At 41.4% G+C, this 18,697-nt stretch overlaps 2 long non-coding RNA genes and 1 pseudogene across 2 annotated transcripts in view; 2 read left to right on the top strand and 1 right to left on the bottom strand.

Moving 5' to 3' along the window:
• Positions 1 to 18,697, bottom strand: part of LOC146425354 (uncharacterized) — a 357,803-nt gene that overhangs the window by 22,024 nt on the left and 317,082 nt on the right. The window lies entirely within an intron of this gene.
• LOC146425355 (uncharacterized) overlaps positions 1 to 18,697 on the top strand; it is a 569,707-nt gene that overhangs the window by 242,681 nt on the left and 308,329 nt on the right. The window lies entirely within an intron of this gene.
• Positions 1,346 to 5,792, top strand: LOC146425364 (uncharacterized; annotated as a pseudogene).

Raw genomic sequence — 18,697 nt, 5'->3', positions numbered from 1 at the left:
GCTCACCTGGACAGTGTTGCCTCAGGGGTTCAAAAGTAGTCCTACCATATTTGGAGATCAACTTGCTAAGGACTTAGAATCCTGGGAAGCCCCGCCATCAGAAGGAAAACTTTTGCAGTATGTGGATGACCTCTTAATAGCTACCAAGATTGAAGAGGCCTGTCTTGCCTAGACAGTAAGTCTGCTAAATTTTTTAAGACTACAAGGATATCGAGTTTCCAAGAAAAAAGCCCAAGTAATGAAAAAAAAGGAGTCTATTTAGGCTATGAAATCAGTGCAGGACAAAGAACTTTGGGTCGGGACCACAAGGAGGCCATCTGCCAAATCCCGAAACCTCAAACTGTGAAAGAACTCAAAACATTCTTGGGAATGAGACAGGATGGTGTCGACTTTGGATTTATAGTTATGGTTTACTTGTGAAGCCCCTATATGCTCTCATAAACACAGAACAGAAAGATCTTCAGTGGACAAAAGAGGCCACACGGGCCTTCGACCAGCTGAAGAATGCCCTCATGTCAGCTCCAGCTCTAGGACTTCCAGATGTGAGTAAACCATTCTTTCTGTTTTCCCATGAAAAACAGGGGATTGCCTTGGGAATATTAGCACAGGACCTGGGTGCGTACCAACAGGCAGTTGCTTATTTGTCTAAGCAGCTAGATGCAGCAGCCAAAGGATGGCTGGGGTGCCTCAGGGCTGTTGCAGCAGTCGTGATGACCATTCAAGAGGCACGGAAATTTACCCTAGGCAAAAAAATAACTGTACTAGTGTCCCACACAGTGTCTGCAGTGCTAGAAATGAAAGGTGGCCACTGGCTTTCCCCACAGAGGTTCCTGAAATACCAAGCCATCATGGTAGAACAAAATGATGTAGAAATAGTGGTAACTAACATTGTCAACCCAGTTTCTTTTCTCAGTGGGAATGAAGGAGAGCCTGTACACCACGATTGTCTGGAGACCATTGAGGCCACATACTCCAGTCGTCCAGATCTGAAGGATACCCCTTTAGATGATGCAGAAACCTAGCTCACTGATGGGAGCAGCTATGTCATCAGTGGAAAGCGACATGCTGGGTATGCACTTACCACCTGCAAAGAGGTAATAGAATCTGGACCTTTGCCAACAAACACCTCTGCACAGAAAGCTAATTGCTCTAATCTGTGCTCTGGAAATAGCAGAAGAAAATAAGCATCTATACAAACTCAAGATATGCATTTGGAGTTGTACATGCACATGGAGCCATTTGGAAAGAAAGGGGATTGTTGAACTCACAAGGGAAAAACATCAAACATGCACAAGAAATACTGTGGCTGTTGGAAGCAGTCCAGCTACCTGAGAAGGTAGCCATCATGCACATCAAGGCACACCAAAAGGTAAGCTCTAAATTGGAGGAAGAAAATTAGCTGGCAGACAGAGAGGCAAAAGAAGCAGCAAAAGGTGAGGTAACAACGGAAGGAGCTTTGATCCCAGATGGACTGTGGCTAGCACAGGTCTTTCCCATGAGAATTCTTTTTGTGTTTTATAAATAAAGATAAAGTTTGGATGTTATTAAAAACAGTGTCCCAAGATCTGGACGGTGCAGGCCTGGCCAATCAGGCCTAGGGGGAGGATTCTAACTGACCAATCTGGGTGACCTTTGAAAACTCTATGATGAAATCAAAACACTAAAGGTCTTCCCTTCTTGCCACTGAGAACTGAGTTCTTTACTCTGCTAGCTGCTCAACAGCGACAATGGACAAGTCTCCCTAGAAGGTAAGCCAAAATATAACAAAAAAGATAGAAAGTTAATTAAAGGTGAGAAAGGAGCATACAACCGAGAAGGATGGGCTATTACAGCAGAGGGAAGAATAGTAATCCCTTCTCATTTATTGTGGTCATTAATTAGGGAAGAACATCAGAAAACACACTGGAGAGTAGATGCTCTATATAAATATTTAAATGATAAAATTATTGCCAAGAAATTACAAGATACCATCTAACAGGTAACCCGTCAGTGTGATCTTTGCCTCCAGACTAAACCCAAAATTACCCACAAATTAAAACTTAGTCAGATTAGAAGGGGCCATGGGCCTGGACAGCAGTGGCAAATTGATTTCATGGAACTTCCAAGAAAAGGGGGGTATCGATACTTGTTGGTATTAACAGATACCTTTTCAGGGTGTCCAGAAGCCTTCCCCACCAGAACTGCTAAGGCCCGGGAAGTAACTAAAGTATTGTTACAAGAAATAATACCACGCTTTGGAGTTCCAGCCACAATATCCTCAGACAGAGGACCCCACTTTATTGCAAGGGTGGTGCAGCAAATAAGCTGCCAATTAAGCATAAAATGGAAACTCCACACCCTGTACCACCCTCAATCAAGTGGCCAAGTAGAAAAAATGAACCATCTAATCAAGCAACAGATTGTGAGGCTAGGACAAGAAGCCAATTTACCCTGGCCCCAATCTCTCCCACTTGCATTGCTACGAATTCGGACCAAACCCAGAACTAAAGAACAGTTAAGCCCCTTTGAAATACTCTATGGGAGACCATACGGAATACAAAAAGGAATATCTACTCAAATTGGGGAAGAAATAATGACCACCTATATGGTGCCTTTAAGCAAGCAACTCAAAAGGATTGAGAAACATGTGGCCGGAACCCGAAACCAAGGTTTAGATGGGCCTGTACATGATATTCAACCTGGGAACTATATATATGTTAAGTCTCTTGCAAAAAAAACTCTGGAGCCACAGTGAGGAGGACCATTTCAGGTACTCCTCACCACTTTCACCGCAATTAAAATCAAGGAGCAGAACGCCTGAATTCATCATACCCAAGTGAAGAAAGCCCATTATTCCCCATGGAAAGTCACGCAAGTACAACCAGGAAAATTATTTTTCTCACGATCATAATTATAATCCAGGGATGGGGGAGTACTTCTAGCCAGGACAATACTGAGTGACCTTGGTCCCAAGCTTTTAGGCGGTTTACAAGATCCATAGAGAAATATTCTGATATAAAAGGTTTAAATCTATTAACTGTAGTTATGCATGAAAATCAAGTGTATGCAAGACAAGAATGGGAAAAACAAACATTGTGGCAACTTCAGGGGACTGTAGGAGAAGTAATTAAAATAGGTTTTCAAATGATTAATGAAACTACCCATGAAAAAGCAACCCAAATAAGTGTCTCAGCTACCCCTATTGAAAAGCATGTAGAAGTTTGTACCAGTTCAAAAGAATCAGACTGTTGGTACACCTTTACATTAGTACAAACTGTTGACGTGGTTTGTCTTTGGGACAGGGACACGAATGGGCTCTCGTTCAAATTTAAAATAAATGCTATAGCTGGACCTGTTACAACCTATGCCAGCAGTCAAACCCAAATCCAAACCACACAACCTAAACTTGAACCCAAAATTTATGAAACTGGCCCATATGTAATAAAGAACACGGGTAAACAACAGTTGTTGTTTAACCCAGAGTGATCTTTTAAACATGTTAAACTGTTAATGCAAATCAGTGTTTCCGAAATCCAACCAACATGTTCTCCTTTCCTACAAACATCCTTCAAAGGCTGGACAACCTGGCTGCAGAAACAAGTGCGGTTCAGGAGCAGAGTACAGAGAGATTTACTAGTGTGTTGGGGACTGGATTGGGGGTTCTAAATAGAATTGACTCAGAAATATTAATGAATAAATTGGCCACTGTAACTGGTGATTTAGTAAAATTAAGACAGCCCCTAAAGAGAAACGACGAGAGGGAACTCACGGCAGTCTCAATATGAGATATAAAGTAAGCTCCATTTTATTTCACCAAACGAGAGACTTATATACTGTTACAGAAGTTACTATTCATAGATACACACACACACCTGCAGTCTGTTCTCACACATTCAGGGATCCTCCTGTTAACTCCCTTATTCTTTTCTCATAACACTTCTGACTCCCTAATCTTTCTCATGACATTCTTCCCACAGAACATTCTCAGGCAAACAAACCACTGTAGCTTGTTGGAATTTTACTGAGGCCTGAGAATTCAGTTAGCATAAGTTTTGCTGGATAACTGCGTTTTCCAACAAGCCCCTACAGTCTTCTCTATCAGCATTAGGAAATGAACAGTGGCAAGTTTCAAAAATATTACCAAAATGGGAAAAAATTGAGGAGCAGGACCATGAATTAATAATAAATGCACTTGGTATAGCCCAAGACAATGTATCCCTGGCCCTTAGTTGTATACAAGCCCAACTATGGATGCAGTCACCAGCTGCCTTAATTATAAGAGAAGGAAGTGAAGGCACTTTCCCCATTGAAATTCGCTAAGTTGTTTGAGACAATGCCACTGACCTAGAAAAGAAGTTTCAATCTTGGTGGACCCTAGTAAACTTCACCTATGACCCTACTGCTAATATGGCCACAGCCTTTGTGCTCACTATACGTAATGCCACCTTCCATGTTATCTATCCCATTATTGCACTAGGACTAAACCATGAGAGAACAGTGCTCTGTCCCTCTGAACATAGGGTATGGGCCCGGATAGTAGAGAAGAAGTGGCAGACTGTGAATCTGGAATCCTGTATTACACAAGAACAACAGGGGTTTATCTGTGAAAGCAATACAATTGATGCACAGGATACATGCCTTGATACAGAGCAAGGCATCTGCCACTTCGAAATCCATCCAAATGCTAATCAAAAAACTGTGCTTGTGTATATTGGGCAAGGTTGTGTGTGCTTAAGGACTGTTTGTGCTTTTGTAGAAATAGATAATGATAATATAACCATAAATGTTAAAAATCATTCTAATTTTTGTATCTGTAATTTTGTTAAGATCATTGGGTGTGACTTTTTGTATTTAGCCCCAGTTGTATCCTACCAATTGATAAAAATCTAATTACACTATGTACCAGAAATTGTTGCCCACACCTATTGGAATGAATCTTACATTAGTAAAACAGTTAGTAAAACATGAAGACCTAATTGAAATTTTACAAGAAGTTGTTCAAAAAATGGAAAGAAAACTTTAATTACTATTCATCATGATACAGAAAAAATAAGCAGAATCTTACAAAGAGCAAAACAAGATGCAAGTCATCACTGGTGGGATGTGCTCTTTGGGTGGTCACCTACTGCAACTGGTATTCTAAATACGTTATGTCACCCTATCATTGTTCTGTTAATATTAGTTAGCATCAGCTTTATTTTATCCTTTATGTTATGTGTCTGGAATTGGAGAATGTTACAACAAGTAGCAATTTTGACTTCTCTGTCAAACGCACATGGTAAGGCATTGAGAGACACCTTTTGCAAAAATTTAATAGAAGAAAAATTTATGTACTAGTAAAAGAATTTACTAATTTTACAGAAAAGGGGGGACTGATACAAGGGAATCAGAAGTTAAGAGATAACTTGTCATAAACTGCTCACCACACAATATATCTACTGACTTAGCATTCATTGTGTTTGCCAAACAAGGACTGTGATACTCTGGAACTTCCACGCTGGCAAAAAAACCAAATTTGTTGTTCTGGCCTTTGGATGGAGAGAAGGTCAGTGAAAAAGACCTTCTGCAAAGACCCCTCCATAAAACAGAACTACACAGGTGCAAGGATATAAAAATTACTTTTGAACTCATTATAATACAAAGTGGGGATAGGTTATGCATATGTATAAGCGTATTGGGAAACTCTATGAATTTGTAACATGAAACCACATATATACTGAGCTATACGAGACTGACAGCGCACGTGTCTTTGAAGGGCTACCTCCCACGTGCCCAGCGCTGCAATAAACATACCAGCTTTACAACTTAAAATTATATAGGTTGCGAAGTTTTTTCTCTTTCCTAAATCAGATTTAAGTGTGTGCCAATTGAGTATTGTTTTAGATGCTTTTAAGTGTGTTTGCTTAGCTGAGCTGTTTCAAGCAGCCAGAGGAATTGCCTTAGAGGAGATGTCAAAACCAAGCTCTGCCTGCTTGCAGAGAAAAGCAACAGAACTGGTTATGTTGCAAAATAAAACCTACCTAGCAAAAATATAAGAATTTCCAAAGGGGGGGAAGGAAGCAGGAATTCATCCTTCTCCCCGCTCTAACATGTGTTATCATAGTGCAAGTTTGGTTTGATATCATCAATAACTTCGTTGTTCAAGTGTATTCTCATTAGATAAACAGCTAAGTGTATCCAGAGGTGAGACAAAGAACCACTCAAGCCACAAAAACAGGAAGAACTGATGACTTCCCTCGCAACTGTGAAATCTATGGCCAAAGACTACACTCTTATGTGAATAAAATCAACTCCTGACAAAGAAGAACACGAAAGAACCATATTGGACAATATAATATACAGTAAATCCATTAAAAAGCTGCAACACCAAAATGAAATGCATTAAATAATTTTGTTTTTTATGTTCCCAGAATAGTGTTACCCACAGTGTTCCTGGATCAAGTCAGCTATCCTAGCAGAACCTTGTAATAATTGTAACAGGTATGCCTTCAGATGCAAGAGAGTAAGTAAGCCAGAGAAAAAAAAAAGTGGTACTCTTTTTTTAAACACATGCACACAAAACAAGGGCCGCATTAATAATTAGCTCATAGACTTGAATCTAAATTTGCAAAATTTAAATATAACCATGTGTAAATCAAAGAAAAATAATTTTCTTTAAAATGAAAATGTCTCAAAAGGATGGCAGGCTTGTCTAGTCTAACAAAGTGCTAAGACCAAGTAAGTTCTATTAATTGTCATATTTCTAACTCTTGTTGTTAAATGTATATTTGTTTGTCTAGCCTTTGAAAATGCTAGGCCCCACAGACGAAAGATACTGCCTTTGAGAAATTGCTAAAGATCATGGACCGATTTGCCAGGGCTATGCAGCTTAAAGATGCTTTTAAATTTAAAATGGAAGTTGCTATTCATATGAATTCCAGCATGCTTTCCTCATTCCTTTCTGCTGTCTGCTAAAATTCCTACCAGAAGGGGAGGGGGGAGAAAATAGTTTAATTAGATCACAAGCAGAGAAAACTAACAATTCAAGAGTTCTAGTCAGTTTATATGAATTCCAGTGTGCTTTCCTCTTTTCTTTCTGCTCTGTTAGCTAGAAATTGCACCAAAGCGGAGGGGAAAGGTACCCTCCTGATAGCTGTCATGAGCAATAAGGTTGGCTACCAAAAACTAAAAAGATTAATGTCTCTGAGACACTTCAAAATGCCTGGGGGGGGGGGAGTGGGCAGGTCAGGCCTTGCGCTGGTGAGACAGCGAACTGCTCCTTAGCCCACCCCCAGAGCTTCCCAGCCCTGCAGTGGTGTCACTCATGGACACAGCAGAGGCAGTGCTGCATTCTCCCTATCCCAAACTCGAGAAAAACCCAGAAAGCAATTCCCACTGGGAAATGGAAAGCCCAAGAAAGTAAAAGAAAATTAACATTCCTCTTAAAGGTTATATATAACTGTTTTTCTACATGTTCTCTGTCTTTCTTTTTTTCTTCAAAATATTTCTATATATTCTCTGTCTTTCTCTTCAAAATTTTAACTAGTATTGGTAAAATCAATAAATTATGTGGAAGTGACCTTAAAAATTCAGGTCACTTCCAAAGGGGGGATTTGTTGGAAAATATATATCAGGTTAAAAATTTTGTATAACTTTAGTCAAAGGTTTTGTTTATCTTTACCCCAAGAAAAGGAATTTTAGGTTTCTTTCTGGGCATTGTTCTACCAGATGAGGTCTGGTAGACTCATGTGTTGGTTTGAAAACAAACCAGTGGGAGATCACAAGTCAAGATTGAAATTAAAAATAAGTGAAATAATACAAGGAAAAGCACTGACAAAGTCAGATACAACCTAACACCCTGTTAGGGTGGTGGTAGCAGTCCAACTGAAGTAGTCCAGTTGAAGCAGTGATCCTGTGAAGGTCTAGTCTCCAGCTGAAGATTCAGTGGTAGCTCTTGTCCTCCGGGAACCCAGTAGACAGGGCTACCTCAGGCAGTTCCAAGGCCAGGTTATATCCAGGTGGGAACACCTGGCTCCTCCCTCCTGGGCAGAGCATCTCACAATGGGATAAGTCCATGAGTCACACGGTGGGTCCCTGATGGCCCATTGCCTGTCATCCGGAGTGGGTCATTAGCAGGTGATAGCAGCTAACGGCCCACAGCTGGTGGTAATAGACTACTTAACTACATCTATATTGCAACCTAGGACAACTCAGCATATCAACAGATTGGGAGTGACCCCGAAGATAACCAGAAAAATAAAGGCTATTAACAGAAAATCCACGGGACATCCGCAGGACATGGTGGCTATCACAAACAGCTACCCCAGATGCCACCTCCTGCAGGGCTGAAGACATCCTAGCCCGGAAAGGACTGATAAGAAAAACTGAAGAATGAAGAATCTAATTAGCATCAGAGGCGAGGAAATTTGGATCCAATGAGAAACTGAATATCGTGGGTTTGCTCAACTTTAAACCAATGAACACTGACCCAATGCTTTTCTATGTATTTTTTACTGTATAAAATATCTGAAGAACCAGGTAAAAGCCATGTATCCTGGAATGATTCTCTCTGAACACCCAGGCTATGTGTGGAAGAGATTATTTCTGTGGTACATCCTGGCCAGAACAACATCCTGGCCAGATAATAAAGTAATGCCTTGACTCTCTAACATTAAAAATGTTGTTGGAGGGTTTTTCTTTTTTCCCGCAGATTCAGTGACAGTTCCATTCCGGTGTTGCCACTTGCAGTGATAGTCATGGACAACATGTATCCTACTGGTAGAATTATTTCAGGGGCAGGTTAAAAACAAATGGTAAAAAAAAAACAAAAACCAAAAAAAACCCTTGTCTCTCCCTACTCCTTTACATCTTTCAAAATTTCTTTGGTAATTATGGTAGGAACACCTTACCCAGTTACCATTAGTGAGCCTAATATGAGTTTGATTCCATCTGCTTCGATACTTAGAGCAACTGTAAGGAGGGCAGTTGGGGGCCCAACAATCTAAACCCAGTGATAAAGTCCAGTCACAAACATTTTTTTCTTACATATACACCCCCTGTTCTGTTGAGAAAATATAAGCCTTTTTACTTCACTTAGGGTGCTGACCCACCACTTAGGTTTAACTGGGCTGGCCACCCATGGCCAGTCTTCAGATCCTCCGGGCCCTCTGCAGACCCAGCAATTACTGTGGTTAAAGGTCTTTGCTACTTCTTCTCCTAGGGTTAAAAAAAAATGATTCTCCCACTTGTAGCCCAAAACTAACTGACAATATAAAGGTAAGATTATTAAGAAAAACATTCTAATAGTATAATCTAGTAACCTAATCTAATTTTTACGTTATCTTCCGCACCACTTGTGGCGAGTGTAGGCACAGAAACCACTTAACGTAAAACAAAGACAGCAAGGATTAGCCCCCCTGTTATAAATGAAATCATGGAGTTGGCTTTCATAAAGGGTTATGAGGTTTTTGTAATGGTTATTTGTTAATATGTTATGTCTAATTTTTAAGTGTTATGGTTAAGACACAAGAGGGCGGGGCAAGCAGCCAGTCCACCAGAAGACAACGAGCCAATCGGAGCACCTGAAGGAGGCAGGGTTAGGGGTTATAAAAGCTGTATCCCCTGGCCCGAGGGTGTGCCTCTGGCTACTCCCATCGGTGGCTAAGCACCCAGCACTGCACTTCGCTTTGTGTAACAGCAAACAGCCATCCTAAGCCTCATTGTTATTTGTACTCTGAAAAAGAGTGAATAAACTCTTTCAAAAATTTAAGTAGTGAGGCGATGTTTCTCACACCTCCCACAGTGACTGGAGCTCCAAAAGGAGGGATACCCACACAGACTATTTTAGCAGACAGATTGTGGTATGCACACAGGGCTTCCCCTGATGTCGACGCACTGGTTACTGCTCTGGTCCGCTCCTGCGGAGAGTCAATCATGGCTTCCTGTCCTTTTCTTCCAGTTGAGATGTCCAAATCTCTGGGGCTTTAGAGGCCTTGACCTGAGTGTGATGGATCCATCCATGTTCTGCTGTCTTGACGGCTATTTCAGTGGTCAGTAACACTTGGAAAAAATCCACGCCACTTTGCCACCAGTGGTGCTTCTTTCCACGCCTTAACTAGGACCCAATCTCCTGGCTGGATGTTGTGAATAGCAAAGTCCAAAGGCAGGGTCTGTGCCAGCTGAGCTTCCTGTCCAAGAGATTTCACAAGAAACAGTATCCGGGCCACATATTGTTTTAAATGTACATCACTTATTTCTACCCCCCCAATAGGCTGATAATTACAAGTGTTAGGAATTCCAAACAATTCAAAGGGAGGTAACTGAATACCTTCTCTGGGCCTGGCCCTTATTCTTGCTAGAGCTAGTGGCAAGAGCCATACCCATGGCATCTTAGTTTCCATTACCAGCTTCAAAAGGTGCTTCCCCATTTTTCCACTCATTCTCCCTTACCCAAACTCTGGGGGTGCCAGGGGGTATGGAGGTTCCACTGTACTCCCAAAGCAGCCATAACTCCCCTATTTGAGTCCACTGCTTTCACTGCTCCTCATCTAGGAATTACGTGTCCCAAAAATACCCCAACATCCAAATTTGTAGTTGCTGAAGCCATTGCAAGTGCTTCTGGCTCTCCTGTCAGCTTGACACACTACCACCAGGAGTTATCCAAACTCTGCCATTCGGGGCATTTCAGTAAAATTTACCCAGCATCTTCGGAAGGGACGCACAGCTTCTCTCCCCTGGCAATTTTCTTTGTAACCCTGTCATTGGTTTTAGCACAAATTAAAAAACCCTCAGTAGCTCGTTTTGCCAGATCAAAAAGACCCACAGCAACATATAATTTGAGGAAGGCTTCTGCCAAACGCCGAGAGCCCCAGTGACTTCCTCCATTGGGTTGTTTTAATATTTGTAAGGCTAGAGTTCTTGGTATCCACTGCTTGCTATCCTTTGTAAACCACCTATCCTCTCTTTCCTCTGCTCCACTCTTCTTAATTATCTCAAGCTCCTCTGGTGGAAAAGACAGTTTCTCTGGCAGTGGTGGAGCTACTGGGAGCAAATAGAGGATCTCAGAGGTTTGTAGCAGTAGTGCAGTTTTCCGAACCTTTTTATCAGCTAGTTAATAACTTATTGCTTCTTCTGAGCACCTTGCCTGGTGTCCCTTCGTGTGTATTATTGCCACACCTTTTGGTAATTTCACACCTCCAATAGGTGAGAAATGAAGATCTAATGAGCTAATGTTTTATCCCTGCAGGTTAATAAACTTCTTTCTTTCCATAATTTCTTAAATGCATGTATCACCCCATATGAATATTTAGAATTAGTAAAAATATTCACTGTCCTGCCTCGATATAGTTCGCAGGCTCTTACAAGCACCTACAGCTTTGCTATTTCAGCTAACCATGTGAGAGGCAGTGTCCCACTTCTTTTAATTCTCTTCCATTAATGATAGTGTATCTTTCAAATTGTTTCTCTTCCACTATTCTTGAAGTCCCCAGAAGTAGCTGTCAAATTCCCAAAGCATGGGACAACAACATATTCCCCAAAAGATACTTGCAAACGAAAGTATGACAACAAACCATGCAGAGAGGACTGAATCCTCTCAGGGACTTGAACCAGGCACACAGTCACACTCTTGGCTGCCTGGAACAGCTCGGACAGTGGCTAAGAGACACACCTTGTCCACACCTTTTCCTTAGCAGTTCTAAATTTCTTCTCCTCAGCAGTTAATTTGCATTTCTAAAGCTGTTCCCCTGGCTGCTTGAAACGGTTAGGCCAAGCAAGCACACACACACAAAAAAAAAACCCTTCCAAAACAATACTTAATTGGCACATATTTAAATCAAACAGACACTCCAAAGTTGTTTTAACACTCTTTCAGCGAATTACTTTATTTCAGGGGCATTTATTTTATGTCCCAGCACTCACACAAACTAACACACACAGAGGTACACATGCATTCTGAAAAGAATTCATAAGGACCTGAGCAAAACTCTGCTCATAAGAAGAAACCAACCACTCAGAGTAACCCAGGCAGGAGACTTTAATTCCAAAATACCTTGCAATTGCATTTTAACCCAAGTAGGAGACTAACTCTAAAATATACAGAACCTAAATTCTTGTATACACCAAAGACTTTTGAATTTACCATGCACTCATTCTGTATTATTTTTCACAATACTAATGTGTATTCCCACTTTAGCTAGCAAATTTCTTCCCAGTAAATTACAATCACAATTAGGAACAAACGGAAATTCATGCATTTCAAACTTTTCTGCCACATCAGCTAATAAAACACACTCGCTCTTCTACTCAACCCTTGCATAATTAAAGATCTTTTTCACAACTGTCCCCCTTTGGACATACAATTCAAAGTGGAACGAGAGCCTCCTGTGTCTACTAGGAAACACACCTCCTCCTGATCCAGACCCACTTTCAAATTTCTCAAGGGCTCCTGTGTGGTGGGTCTCTGGTATAATGGGAGCCCCTGACACCCCTAACAATCCATCTTCATTATCTTCTGGACTTCCTCCTCCTGAGGATCCAGCTGTTTCTGCAGACATTCCCGCTTCCAGTGTCCCCTCTGCCCCGGTTGGCTCTCCCCTGTCAAGGAGGAAATGCCTTTGCTACGTCCTGGTGGCTAACCCTGTCTCTTCTGTCTTGGGGGCCCCGCAGTTTATTCCTTCGGGGCTGTAATAACTTTGGCATCAGTTTTACCTTTGCCTTTTCCTTATCCCTTCTTATATATATTTCCTGTATCTTTCTAACCAGTTCATTCAGATGCTTATTTTGCCTTTCTTCTAGCCCCCACCCCCATTTGTTTGACACTCCCTTATTCCTTTCACAAACAAATGGCTGGTAAAGATAAGACCACAGTTTGCTTGTAAGATAACTTTGTTACTGAGAGATAGAAGATACAATTGGTAGGATTTCCATAGGAATTTCCCTAATTAGATTTACCCAAAACTGTGTTAATAAACTACAAGAACTGAGACACAAGAAGAAGAAGAAAAGGGGAATGTATATTGGGGATGTCTGTATTAAGGGAAGATGTATATTAATTAGGCATTCCAGGAAATCTGTTCCTCTCAAGTACCTCAGCCAATGGGGAAAGAGAGAGGGGAACTGCAGCCAGGAAATTAGGATAAAAGAGGCTGCGTCCTCTATCAATTTGAGAGAGACCCCATGGGAAATGCCCATGACCTTTCCCTTTATTCATGAATAAAGTTACAGGACTCCTCTGTCTCCTTTTTGGACATAAACTTCTGGCATTTGTGGATTAATTTTCCTGAAAATTTTGTTATTGTTATACTTCAATTATGCAAATTTACATTTAGGGCCATAAGCTAATGTGGTCGTTGATTCATGTGCATGCATTAAAAAAGGGATAGCATTCTCTTTTTTTTTTTTTTTTTGCTTACTTACCCCTTTGCCTCTGAAGCCATACTTGCCATTACAATTATTACAAGGTTTTGCTAGGATAGCTGACTGTGGATAACACTGTTCTGGAAATAAAAAAAGCAAAACCATTTAATGTGTTTCATTTTGGTGTTGCAGCTTTTAACTGATTTATTGTATATTACATTGTCCAATATGATTCTTTTGTGTCCTTTTTGTCTGGAGTTTCACATTAGAGAGGAGTCTCTAGCCGTTGAGAAAGGAGTGGTCAAATAGAAAACCCAAATCTATTTGCACTTAAACCATCCTTGTTTCTTTGAGTTTTTGCCCCTTCCACCAGCACGGTGCCTGTCCAGGGCTGAAGGCTGATAACAGTTCTGGCCCTGTGGATTCCCTTAATCTTATCAAGATAAAAGGGGGCAAAAGGAATCCTTTTGCCATTGAGCACAAGAAATCGCTAATAATATTAGTGACTTATGAGAAGTAATTTGTATAACCATGCCTATCCTGGGGAATGTAATGAATATTCATGAATTTTACCTATAACACTGTGCCTTTGGAGGTACTGAGGGGTGTGTGTTTGGTGGAGAGAATTCCCCACACATCCGATGCACTGAATAAAGCAAATACCCACTTCTCTGACTTGGTCTCTGAACTGTCTCTGGGCTTGATTGGGGCGAATCAAATTGGCACCCCAGATGGGACCTTAACTCTGCTCGGCTGCCGGATCCTGGGGTAAGCAGACCTCCCAGTCGCGACCCTGAATTTTCAGGGGGAGCTCAGCTGTCCTTTGGCTCATGGCAGGGGTAGACCAAAGACCATCTGCACCAAGTTAAGGTATTTGCTATTTTTACAAAAACAGAAATGCCTGCAGGTCCGAGGTGCTAGTCCCTGAGGGTGGGTTGAGACTGGCTCTCCCAAAATTAGTCCCCGGCAAGAGGTCGGACCCCCAGGGTTGGACCCCACTGTCAAGAAAAGGTACCTTTAAGGGGTTGGACCCCCGGGGTTGGACCCCACTGTACTGCACCATCGAACTGCTATTTTTGTTCTGTCTGTTGTTATAAACCATTGATTTGGAATATCTGGAGGGGGGCAGATTGTATTATTGAAGGGAAAGATTTTAGCTACTGATCTGAGAACACCCAAACCCCAACACCTTTCTAATATTGCTCCATTTGATTTTGCTTTTGAAATCCGGTGTTTTGTGTGTGGAAACAGTTGTGAAGCTTAGACTAAGTGCACTTGTATTAATTGTGAGAGGAAGTGATATTGTCTATTTGCTCAAGTGCTTTTGAAATTTTTTAATGTGTGCGCGTGTATTATGTGTGCAAAATTTTACCTGTGTTAATTTGTATTTTTGCCAGCATATAAATTTATGCAGGGACACCCGTGAGATAAAAATAACTAGTTAAATCTAATAAGTACCTCTTTAGAACTCCTGTGTGTAGCTGCTGAAATATGGTTGTTTAGAATGTTGTAGTAGAAAGAGCATTCAAGTAAATAGAGTAAAAGAAAGAAGGAAAAAGAAGGAAGACAGGAGAAATTTTTCAGCACCCTCCCCCATCTTGCCCAAAATTTTGGCAGCTAACCCAGGGCCAGCTGCAGTCCCCTGTATCCTCCCCTTTCGGAGCAGCGGGAGCGAGCTCAGAGGTGCATGGCTGGGAGCACAGGCTGGAGTCCTGTGGGGAGGTGCGGAGCTGAGCTGGAGCTGTGGGACAGCTGTGAGCTCAGCACCGGGCAGTCCCTGACCCTGCCACCCCCTGGGACAGGGCGGCTGTGGCCTCCCAGCCTCCGTGAGGCTGCGGGACACCCTAGTAGCTTGTGGTGCTGCTGGCCGTGTCTGCTGAAAGCGTAGGAGAGGGCAGGGCTGCATTTGGATACTGCAGAAGGAATGTCTAGAAAATGTGGATTGTCTGTTATGAGTTTTGTCTGGGTCACCAGAATGACTTTCTGGGACAATGAGCACCCCCAGGCAGTAGTGGGGGTGGGAGCTGGAGGAAGGGCAAAATAAGCCCCTGAATGAACTGGTTAGAAAGATACAGCCGATGTATGTAAGAAAGGATAAGGAAAATGCAAAGGCAAAGATGATGCCAAATGTATTACAGCCCCAGAGAATAAAACTGCGGGGCCCCTGGGGCAGAGGAGACAGGGTCAGCCACCAGGACGTAGCAAAGGCATTCCCTCCTCAGCAAGAGAAAGCCGATCAGAGCAGCGGCTGATAAGGGATCTGACTGCTATCTGCAGGGCAAAGAGTCACTGAAAGCAGGAATGCCTGTAGAAACAACTAAATCCTCAGGGGGAAGAAGTCCAGCAATTAATAGAAATGAATTGTTAAGAATGTCAAGAGCTCCCATTATAGTAGGGATGCCCCGCACAAGAGCCCTTGATAACTTTTAAAGTGAGCCTAGAACGAGAAGAGCTGTGAAAGCTCCTGATTCACTTTGAATTTTATCCCCAAGAGAGAAAATTGTCAAAAAAATCTTCAAATATTCAAGGAGCCAGTGGAAAAGATGAAGTGTGCTCCTTATTCAGCCACTATTGGTAGATTTGAAGAATAAGTTTGAAATGCATGAATTTCTGATTGTTCTTAATTGTAATTATAATTTACTAGAAAGAAATTTGATGGCTAAAGTGAGAATGCTTGTGAAAAACAAGCTTCACTCTCCTGTTGAAATTTAAAAGTTTAATAAAAGACAATAGGGGACACCAAACAATAAAGCAAAGAAACAGCGCTGGGTGCTTGGCCCTAAGCCAAGAAGCACACCTGCCATTGAGGGAGTTGTCTTAAATACTCTTTGTATTGCGTCAGCCTCATGCCTATTCATAAGCATTCATGCATATTCAAACTTTTCTCAAAACTATTTTGCATGTTCCAAGAACTATTTTGCATGGCTCCTCCTTGGTCCCGCCTTTTTAGAGCATGTGCTTTTTCGGCTGTGGTTTCTTCTAGTCTTGGTTATCGTCTCCCAGTTTGGGCTTGGGTCCGTAGTCCTTGCATCTGGTTATAGGCTGATAGTCAGGTATCAGTGGCAGGTCTTCTTTTTGGGTGTTATCCAGTCAAGCAGGTAGTGTGGTTAGTAAAGGAAAGTCTTTTAAACTACTTTTATTAGTTTTTTACTACTATATCGAAATCTAGTTCATAACAGAAATTAAAACATTGGTTATATACCTCTATCTTTATGACAAGACTACTTCTGTAAAAAGAATAAAACCATGCACACAATGAATATCTACGAAAAGCCAACACTATATTAGTATGTATTTATCACAATGCTCATTAATGTTGTGAAGAACTACAAAAGCTAACAAACACTGTGGCATCTTTGCCTGAGAGGTCATGCTGAAATAAACCCAAAAGTGTGGGCAGCCTCAAGGAAAATGGTATAATAGATAATGAAAATAAATCAATAGTAATAGTATAATTGGCTATTCTCTATTTGAAGTAACTACCAAAATGATATTGTGCTTAAAATACAAGTGCATGGGGAATTAAAAATTCTTTTGGTGTACATGAGGATTTGGAGTTTAGTATAAAAAAACAAAAAAACAAAAAAAACCCCTAAAGTTCCATGTGTAAGAATGCTCAGAAACTTCATTTGTATAAAGGATATACAAAATTTTGTAATTAACTATCTCAGAGTTAAAGTCTCCTGCCTGGGTTAATCTGAGTGGTTGGGGTTTTTTATGAACAAAGTTTTGCTCAAGTGCTTTTAAGTTCTTTAGCCTTCAAGCAGCCAGACAAATTGACTTAGAGAAAATGCAAATTAACTGCTGTGGAGAAGAAATTTAGAACTGCTGAGGGGAAGGTGTGGACAAGGTGTGTCTCTCAGCCACTGTCCGGGCTGTTCAGGCAGCCAAGAGGGTGACAATGTGTGCTTAATTCAAGTCCCCAAGGGGGTTCAGTTTTCTCTGCATGGTTTGTTGTCATGACTGTTAGTTTGCAAGTAACTTTTGCAGAAAGTGTTGTCCTCCCATGCTTTGGGAATTTGGCAGCCACTTTTGGAGAACACGGCGGCCTGTTGCTAATTTTTGTAAGTTGCCAGATCCAGAGGCTGGAGGCTATTCATTGTATCAGAATGTAACCAGAGGCTGGCCGCATTATCTGCAAAGTTGTGCAGCCAGAGCTCTGATGGTAAATGAGACCCAAGGGCTGACAATAGGAAGATAAGATTTATTGACTCAAGGAGCATCTGGGTAGATGACAAGCGCCGTTATTGTACTCTGAATCTTGTTTATTAGAACAAGAGGATATAGAATTGAAAAATGAGGGGGTTTGACTCAGCCTCCTTGAGGGAGTTGAAGAGAACCCATGACTGCACAGCATTCAGGTGATAAATCTCCAGACCCGAGCTAGGGAAAATTTGCGGAGCACTCCCTGGTCTGGGGGAGGGAATGTGTTTGGTGATGAGTCTTCAAGAGTACTAGAAGTGTAAAAATTTGAAAGATACACTCTTATTAATGAAAGAAAGTTAAAAGAAGTGAGACATTGCCTCTCACATAGTCAGCTTGAGCAGCAGAGCTGTAGGTGCTTGTGAGATCCTGCAAACTATATCAGGGCAAGATAGTGAATATTTTTACTAATTCTAAATATGCATATAGAGTAATACATGCATTTAAGAAGTTATGGGAAGAAAGAGGTTTATTAACCTGCAGGAGTAAAACATTAGTTCATTAGATCTTAATTTCTCACTTATTGGAAACTTGATTTGTATAAGAATTTCCAATGGGGAGTTGAAAGAGGCAAGAATTCATCCTTCTCCTCACTCTAACATGTGTTATCACTGTGCAAGTTTGTTTTCTGAGTGTGTCCAGATGTGAGACAAGGAGCCCCTGAAGCCACAGAAGCAAAAGAACTGCTGACTTCCCTCACGACTGTGAGATCTTCAGTGTTTTGCCCCAATCAAGCCCAGAGACAGTTCAGAGACCAAGTCAGAGAAGTGGGTATTTGCTTTATTCAGTGCACCGGATCTGTGGGGAATTCTCTCTGCCAAACACACACCCCTCAGTACCTCCAAAGGCACAGTGTTATAGGTAAAATTCATGAATATTCATTACATTCCCCAGGATAGGCGTGGTTATACAAATTACTTCTCATAAGTCATTAATATTATTAGCGATTTCTTGTGCTGAATGGCAAAAGGATTCCTTTTGCCCCCTTTTATCTTGATAAGATTAAGGGAATCCACAGGGCCAGAACTGTTATCAGCCTTCAGCCCTGGACCGGCACCGTGCTGGTGGAAGGGGCAAAAACTCAAAGAACCAAGGGTGGTTGAAGTGCAAATAGATTTGGGTTTTCTATTTGACCACTCCTTTCTGAATCCCCCCTTTTCTTTTTGTAATTTGTAATTCT

Source organism: Lichenostomus cassidix, chromosome W (assembly GCF_008360975.1).
Source record: "Lichenostomus cassidix isolate B80296 chromosome W, HeHo_3.0, whole genome shotgun sequence".
Lineage (NCBI taxonomy): Eukaryota > Metazoa > Chordata > Aves > Passeriformes > Meliphagidae > Lichenostomus > Lichenostomus cassidix.
This window is presented reverse-complemented; position numbering and strand designations above follow the sequence as displayed.